Source organism: Neophocaena asiaeorientalis, unplaced genomic scaffold (genome assembly GCF_003031525.2).
Source record: "Neophocaena asiaeorientalis asiaeorientalis breed wild unplaced genomic scaffold, Neophocaena_asiaeorientalis_V1.1 scaffold777, whole genome shotgun sequence".
Taxonomy (NCBI): Eukaryota; Metazoa; Chordata; class Mammalia; order Artiodactyla; family Phocoenidae; genus Neophocaena; species Neophocaena asiaeorientalis.
In genome coordinates this window covers 106,419-115,478 of record NW_020174940.1, presented here as the reverse complement: position 1 = coordinate 115,478, position 9,060 = coordinate 106,419, and the positions used below count along the sequence as shown (strand labels likewise).

At 42.0% G+C, this 9,060-nt stretch overlaps 1 pseudogene; it reads right to left on the bottom strand.

The window, feature by feature from the left end:
• Nucleotides 1-5,330: 5,330 nt before the first annotated feature.
• LOC112410997 (ferritin, mitochondrial-like) lies at nt 5,331-8,673 on the bottom strand (annotated as a pseudogene).
• Nucleotides 8,674-9,060: the final 387 nt, after the last annotated feature.

The window sequence follows — 9,060 nt, the reverse complement described above, 5'->3', positions numbered from 1 at the left end:
GTCTCTCTCTGAGTGTGCGCTGCACTAGTCACTTGCCTCTAATGAATAGAATATGACAAAGGGGTTGGGAAAGCCCTTCTCAAATTAAGTTACAAAAGAGTGTGACCTCTGTCTTGGTCACAAACTGTCTCTCTCTGGTGTCTCTTGCTTGTCATTCTGATGAAGACAGCTGCCACGTGTGAGCTACCTTATGGAGAGGTCCACATGGCAAGGAACTGAGGGCGGCCTCTGGCCAACAACCAGTGAGAAACTGAGGCCCTCAGTGGAACTGAGACCCTTAGTCCAACAGCTTGTGAGAAACACAATCCTGCCAACAATCATGTGAGTGAGCTCAGAAGCAGATCCTTCCTCCACGGAACCTTCAGATGAGGCTGCAGCCCCAGTCACCATCTTGATTGCAACTCTGTGAGAGACCCTGGTTCCTGACCCACAGAAACTGTGGCAAAACAAATGTTTTGAACCATTAAGTTTGGGGATGATTTGTTATGCAGCGGTAGATAACTAATTCAAGGGCCGATACCGACTCAGTAATTCTGATGGATTTTCAAAAGCTTCAGAAAGTTCTTGTTAGAATTGGCTTAATAAGCCTCATAAAGACATGCTCCTGTGACTGGCTGGTTAGCCTGTTAGACCTTGCATCTCCAGAGGAGTACTTCTGGAACTTCTGGGGTCACTCGGTCTGTAGTCCTACAAAGAGGATGTCACAAAAGACAGGTCTTTATCATATACCAGGTGGGTGAGCATTTTAAGGTAAGTATACTTTCCATTGTAACATGTGTTGTTTTTATCATTAATTTTCAGTTGTGAGAATAAAACACGGACACATTCTCCTGGTGAAAATAAGTATGTTACAGATAAACTCCTCTTTGACAGTAATCTGATCTAGGTCCCTCTCCTCCCTACCTCTCCACTCTTTATTGTGAGTTTGGAGGAAATCTTTCTAGAACTTAAAAAAATTATATAAACATGCATGCACTTGTTTTTACAAAAAATAACACTCTCTTGCAATATCATTCACTTTTTTCACTCCTCCTTGCTTTTTTTTTTCCACTCAACCAGTTTTGAAATCCCTGTTGATATATGTGGATCTAGTTCATTCTTAGCTATGAAATGGAAAACACCACATTTTACTTATCTGTCTCGTACTGATGACCTTAAGTTGTTTCCAGATTTTCACTGTTATACACAATGCTGCAGTGAACATTTCCTACCTGTCTATGCCAGAGTGTGTTTTTCTGGGCCAGACACCTATGAGGGGAAGAGCTGGGTCATATAATATGCACATCTTTAGTCTTAGCGACATTGCCAAATTGCCCAACAAAATGGCTCTGTTAATTTACACTTCCTGTAGTAATGAATGTGCCTGTTTGCTCTAAATCTTGCCAGAATGCCATATTTCCCAGTCTGGTGAGAGAAAAACAACTTCACGTTGTTTTAGTTCGCATTCCCCTAGTTATTAATGAGGTTGAAAATCTTTTCATATACTTATTGGCAGGTTTTCTCCATTTTTATAGGGTTCCTATGAGAGCAGTTGTGTGTTTGTGTGTGTGTGTGTGTATGTGTGTAGCAGGGGTTGGGGGAAGGGTGTGAATTTGAGCTTGGATGCCAACTACCCAGGGGAGTTTCATTCCTGTTCTGAGAACATCAGCTGCCCACTGCTGATAGCACTGGGAGAGCTTGTGAGAAATTGAGATCATGTGCAGCCTCTCCCTTTGGGGTGAGATAGAGCCACTGGTTTCAGCTAGGACATTAATCGAGACAGCCCTGGGGGTTATCTGGTACTAAAACTGCTCGTCTCTTCCCAGCACTGCTGTGTGAATGCAAACACAAGGGGGTTATGATGTTGGCTTAATTCATTGCTTCTGAGCAATGCAAAATAGTTTGCTGCCACACTATGGGGGCAAGGCAGAGGATGAATGGAACTCAGGAAGCTCCCCTCCGTAAAAGTTAAAGACTACCGGATGCCTAAACAGGCAAAACAGACGAGGGCAAAGATGCTCAGGAATTCAAGTTTGGGACGCCTCACACCTGCAAGGCAAGAGCAGTTAGGATTGTGTGATGGAGGAGGGATACCTCACAACTAGTGGCAAAAACAAAGCCTATTGGTGATCCTCAAGTTTGCCAAATATGTGTATTTATATATTTTAAAGAATTTCTCAAATCTTTGACTGACTTCTCTCTCAATATAAATGAAGATGGATAAACTTGTGCTATTTAGACCGTAGGTTCCAGAATTGTGTTGGAATTAGAAGGCGAACAGATCTGATCCAAAGATCTTTATCTTGCAGCTGGATGCAGAAACTGAGGAGACCTTGGTTTCTCTTTGGGAAGTGTGAGTTCATTTTATGTTGTAAGGGGAAACAATCACGTTATTTTAAACAACAGAATTCTTGGAAGGGTATATATGGGAAGATGGGTTATGTGAATAATTAGTGACCAAAGGGATGGGCTGTTTCATGAGGAGGGGGGTACCACCCAACATTCATTCAACCCTCCCAACAGCAATCATGATTATTTCTGGGCAATTCCCTAGGTGTGTACAATCTTGGTGGAATGATACATCGAGGATCTGGCAGAACTCCTGCTACAGAGGCCCCTGAATGCTCCATCTGCCAGATTCTTCCTCTAATTTCTGCAATAGAGCCAAAGTGTCAGCATGTTGCCCAAAGTATGTGAGGGTGACTCAGTCTTCTGGAACTTTTAATCCTTTAATCCTCAACAGAGTGAAGCAAATCAATTCATTCATTCCAGTGACTGTGCTGGGAAAGGTTGTCAACCTACCCCAGTTACAGAGACTCTCTGGAACTCCCTGGTTCTGTTTTGCTCCATTGCATGAATATACTTCAATTTATATACCCTTTCTCTATCAACATCTGGACGTGTCTCAAATATTGCCGCTGTGAGGATCCCTTTTTTTTCTCCCATTAATTTTACTTCAGTAGCTTCAATTTTCTATCCGTAGCTAATGAATGGATAGATTTTTGTCACAAGTGTTTTATTTATAATACATTTAAATACATATGTTTTGATTTCTTTTTATTGTTCTTACTAGATACATATATTTCTAGGAAGAGACAAAGTAAGCTTATACCCCCCAAAAGAGAAAATATATCTATAGTTTAAGTAAAATAGAAAAAATACCAAGCTGTAAAAAATGCAAAGTTGGGAAAAATTTCTAATAATCATATCCAGCTCCCAAATTGTCTTTCATTGCCAAACACTGCACCTAACTAAAACATTTAAAATTTAGTAATAGCACGATTACTTGATTAGTTTTATTTTGTTTCTGTAATTAATAATCTTAATATTATGAAAAAGACAAAATTTGTATAAAGACAAAAATTCCAATGAAAATACACAAAGCAGGACTTCCCTGGTGGCACAGTGGTTAAGAATCCGCCTGCCAATGCAGGGGACACAGGTTCGAGCCCTGGTCCAGGAAGATCCCACATGCCACGGAGCAACGAAGCCCGTGCACCACAACTACTGAGCCTGCGCTCTAGAGCCCACGAGCCACAACTACTGAGCCCACGAGCCACAACTACTGAAGCCCACGTGCCTAGAGCCTGTGCTCCACAACAGGAGAGGCCACCGCAATGAGAAGCCCGTGAACCGCAATGAAGAGTAGCCCCCGCTCGCCGCAGCTAGAGAAAGCCCACACGCAGCAACAAAGACCCAACGAAGCCAAAAATAATAAATAAATAAATTTTTTTTAAAAAAGGAAGAAAATACACAAAGCAATGTTGGAGTTAGTTTTATAGCTTGTGATAGCATCATAGACAAAAAAAAGAATCAATGTCCTTTGTTTTGTTTAGCGACTCAAAAATTGGGCCAAATGCATTGCCTTTGGAAATGTCTAAACTGTATCTTCTCTATCTCTTTGCCTGTTAGTTCAGGGTAAACTTGAATCAGTATGTTTCTGATTTATTGTCACATAGTCCACTGAAAAGTTGTTTCTAAAATGTTAGTTCATAACAAATGGGCTTTTTGAACCATTTAAAAATACTTTCATGATCTTGTATTAGAGACCAAAAAAGTCATGTTTCTCTAGATGTCATTGGACTGAAATCCCAGTGAGGAGAAGTTTAACTTTAGAATTCTAAAAGTCAGAATAGATTTTCAACTTGAAAAAGCACGTCTTCTACCACTATTCTCCAGTGTTATCCAAGCTTCTCTCCCGTTCCATGGATCTGATATTTAAGAAATTGAACTTTGACTTCAATTTAAAGGCCATCCGAGTGCTTCTCTTTTTTAAAATTGAAGTACAGTTGATTTACAATATGGTGTTAGTTTCAAGTGTACAGCATAGTGATTCACGTTTTTTTGCAGATTATATTCTAATGTAGGGTATTATAAGAAAACGCTGTGAAGATTCTTGTTCTTCGTTTTTGGTGTACATGTTCACACATTTCTCTTGGGTATACATCCAGGAGTAAAATTGCTGGGTGGTACTTGTAATAGAGGTAAAACATGTATCTTTAATAAGTAAAAGCCTAATGTTAAATGGTAACTTTGCTTGCTCCCAGGACCATGCAGGGACTGTAGAATGTCCCATTATACCCCCTCCTGGGCTATGTGCCAGTGTAGTTGTGTCTCTTAAGCCTTTCAAAACATTATTATTATTGTATTGTACAGTGAATATTTGTTTGCCTTCTTTTATTTAATTTATTTTTATCTATTTATTGAAGTATAGAGTATTTACAATGTTGTGTTAGTTTCTGGTGTACAGCAAAGTGATTCAGTTATACATATACATATTCTTTTTCATATTCTTTTCCATTATATTTTCTTGTAAGATATTGAATATAGTTCCCTGTGTTATACACTAGGACCTTATTGTTTATCTATTTTATACGAAGTAGTTTGTATTTGCTAATCCCAAACTCCTAATTTATCCCTCCCCCACTTTCCCCTTTGGTAACTATAAATTTGTTTTCTATGTCCGTGAGTTTGTTTCTGTTTTGTAAGTAAGCTCATTTGTATCATATTTTAGACTCCACATATAAGTGATATCATGATATTTGTCTTTGTCTTAGTATGATAATCTCTAGGTCCATCCGTGTTGCTGCAAATGGCATTATTCCATTCTTTTTATGGCTGGGTAATATTCCACTGTGTATATGTACCACATCTTCTTTATTCATTCATCTGTTGATGGACATTTAGGCTGCTTCCATGTCTTGGCTATTGTAAATACATTTCATATTTATTCTTGAAGGATACTTTCACTGAGTATAGCTTGTTAGGTTGGCTGTTATTCTCTTTCAGCTCACAGAAATTAACTTCCTATTTTCTTTAGGCCTCTGCTATTTTTGTTGAAAAGTCCACTGTCAGTCTGTTTCTCCTCTGTAGGAAATGTATCTTTCTGCAATTTCACTGGCAATGTTGACCTTGATCACCTGGTTGACGTAGTGCTTGCTAGGTTTCTCCACTATAAAGTTACTTTCCCCCCTTTTGATACAGTACTCTTTAGAAGCAAAACTAAGCACAGCCCACACTTAAGGGGTGAGGAGTTAAGCATCACCTCCTTGAGGGGGAGTATCTACATAAATTATTTGTAATTCTTCAGTATAGGAGATTTGTCTATTCTCCCCCATCAACTTTTTTTCAGTTGTTTATATCAGTATGGACTCATGGATATTTATTCTATAAATATAACTTTAGGTTGTAGTTCAGTATTACATGATTTGTTTTGTTTCTCTTGCCCAAATTGTTCCAGCTTTGACAATTGGTAGCTCATTCAGGTGTTCTCCTGTATTCCGCTGACATACTCCCATCCCCCCCCCTTTTTTTTGAGCACTTCCTTACTTTCTGGCACTTCGAGATGCTCTAGGCTCATCTTGTATTTTTCATGCGCCCGTTTTTTGTTTTTTTGCAGATATTTTCAATAATGTATTTTATTTCTTTAAATAATGTAAGCATTTTTTTTCAATTAATCTCTGAAGTTTTGGTAAGTCTGATTCTGCAGTCTGTTGTTTCAACTGGTTCCCACTCATGGTGACTTGTTCTCTTATATGTTTGGTTAGTTTTACTTTATACTGATTACTGTACTTGAAATTTTATTTTGAAGATTCACTGAAGCCTAGAATGAAGCTGCTTTTCTCCAAAAAAAAGTTCTCCATTTGCTTTTTCTTCATGGGGTAGTCCCAATCTGGAACCACTTTAAATCAGGTACACGGCTCTAATTTCCCAGAACTACTCAGGCACTGTGAACCTAAGCTTTAAGTTCATGGTCACAACTTCACAGGGAAGGAATTTTTTTCCTGCTCTAAATATCACCAAGCCAGTGGGGTCCCAGCTTAACATAGGAAAGGCCTCCTATTACTTTCTCTACCTTGGGCTGTTTTGCGTCCAAATTTCCCCATTAAGCTGATAAAACTGAAGCACAAGTGTTCCTTATTAGCAAATCCCTGGGGGGTAAAAGCGATCCTGGGCTTTGAAACTCTGTTTCTTTCTATAGACTCCTGCTTTCTCTTGGTTTTTGGCCTGGTATTTCCTTGCTTTTTCATTAGCTTTTAAATGCTCTTAAGGTTTAAAAAAATCTATTCATGTGTTTAGTTGTTTGTTAGTTATCCATATTTTAAAAAATCTATTCATGTGTTCAGTTGTTAGTTATTCATATTTTTAGTTGATTGGTACAAATAATACAGCCCATCTTTCCTAGAAATAACTTTTTCAATCTAGGGACTCTGTCTTTCTTCAGTTCTCTAAAATTCTCAGACATTATCTCCTTAAATATTGCCCCTTCCTGATTTTTTCTAGTTTTACTCTCTGGAACTTTCATTAAATAAGTCCTGGTGCCTCTCAACCTACTCTCTTAGCTCTTAATTACGTCCTCATATTTTAGATCTTTTTATCACTGTGCAGCCTCTGGTGTCCTCTAAGTCACAAATTCACTTTTTCCACCCATTATTTTGTTTATCTCAGCATGTTGGGCATTCGTCAGTTTGTTCTCAGATTCATTCCCCATCCTGTTCCCTGATGCTCTGTTCCCTCCGTATTGCAAGGACCTTCATATCCCATGATCCCTTCTATGTAAGTTTGCGTATTTCTCTCCCTCTGTCTGGGCTTTGGGTAACGTCTCTGGAAGTGACTGTGTCTCCTCTTTGCCTCCATCTCCCGCCAGAGAGCCTCACCTTTCAGGGCCGCAGCACCTGCTGTGTTTCTAGTTCCCATCAGCGGGCTGTAAATGCTGGGTTCTGCCAATACAACCTCCTTCTGTTGTCCCTTCAATCATACGGGCTGTAGCAGCTTCCTGCTGTTTTTTTGTTTGTTTGTTTGTTTGTTTTTTTGCGGTACTTGGGCCTCTTACTGTTGTGGCCTCTTCCGTTGCGGAGCACAGGCTCCGGACGCGCAGGCTCAGCGGCCATGGTTCACGGGCCCAGCTGCTCCGCGGCATGTGGCATCTTCCCGGACCGGGGCACGACCCGTGTCCCCTGCATCAGCAGTCAGACTCCCAACCACTGCACCACCAGGGAAGCCCCTTCCTGGTGTTTTTAATCTCTGGGATGCCTCACCATCCCTCCTTGGCTTCTCCGTTCCACCATCACCTGTGTCATAAATTCCTTGTATAAAGTTCCCTCTGTTGAGGGATTTTTCTTTTCCTGACTGGACCTTGACTAATATGCCATCTAAAAATTATTTGTGTGTTGTTTTTATTTTTTAATATGTATTTATTTATTTATTTTTGCTGCAAAAAGCTTTGTTGTTTCTTAGAGAAAGCCCGCATACAGCAACGAAGACCCAATGCAGCCAAAAATAAATAAATAAAATAAATAAATTTATTATTAAAAAAAAGCTGCCTAGCGGCTGCAGAGTGCAACTTCAGGCCAAAGCCCTGACACCACAGGGGCTCCTCAAAGCCCGCTGGGCTCCGGAAGCTCCTACTCGTGCTGGAGGGCGAGCCTTTCGACGAGGGACTCGCCCAGCCCCCGCTGGGGACCAGCCGGCCTGCGGAGGTTGGTCAGGTGGGATGAGTTCCCACCTTCTGGATGAGTTTCACCTGCTCATCTAGGAGGCGGCTCTCCCGGAAGTCACAGAGGCGGGGGTCGGCGCGGGCAGAGCCCAGGGCGTGCAGGTCCACAAGGGCCTGGTTCAGGTTCTCCTCCGCGAGCACGACGGCTTCCACAGCGTCCTGGGTTTCACCCCACTCATCCTGAGACGCTTCTGCACGTCCTGGAAGAGGGCGCGGCTGCCGCGCTGCTTTTGCATTTTCAAGAGGCGCTGGGCGTCCTCACGCTTCCCCTCGGGCACTTCGCGGAAAAAGTGGCCCAGGCCCTCCAGAGCCGCATCGTGGTGGTGGAAATAGGAGCTCAGAGAGAGGTAGGTGCGGGAGGCCGGCAGATGCATGTTGACCAGGCCGTTGATGGCAGCCTCCACCTCGGCGGAATCATTCTGACGAATCTGGGAGCTCGTGGTGGATCGGTCATACGGAGTTAAGCTCAAAATATGGTGTTGGCGGTCCCGGTGGCCGAGGACAGCTGAGCGGCTGGTTCCGAAGGTTGCGAGTGGAACACAGGTTGGAGGTGGTCAGAGGCGGGAGCGAGGGGCGCCCCTGGGTCTGTTCTGTCCAAACACTGTTGTAGCAGGAGACGGAGCCGCGGGAGTGCCCAGCGCACTGCCTGTGTGTTGTTTTTTATCAAGAATCCCATCTGTTCTTGATTCGTAGCACATGCTTTTGTTTGTTGATTTTAAATACACTTATTTTAAAATCCTTTCCAAATTGTTCTATTATTTCGACTTTCTTTTATATGACTCCTCTTAGATGTTGGCTTCCTTTTGCGGGTGTTGGGTTTCATTGTGGCCTTTGTAGGTTTTTTTGGAACGCTCATCTTCATGGAGGCTTTTTTCTCTCCCATTCGCTGTCCCTGGAAAGTGGTTTTACGATGGGCTTCAGCCCAACGTCTTGAGGCCCAAAGTCGGTGGCTCAGGGCTTTTGCTCTGTGGACCCATCACGCTTCCAAAGCAGGAGCTCACACCAAATGCATACCTGGTGGCTGACTGTGCAGTCTCTCTGCTTTCTTGCTCTATCAGGGGCAGTTTGTTTCCAGTGGATAGGTG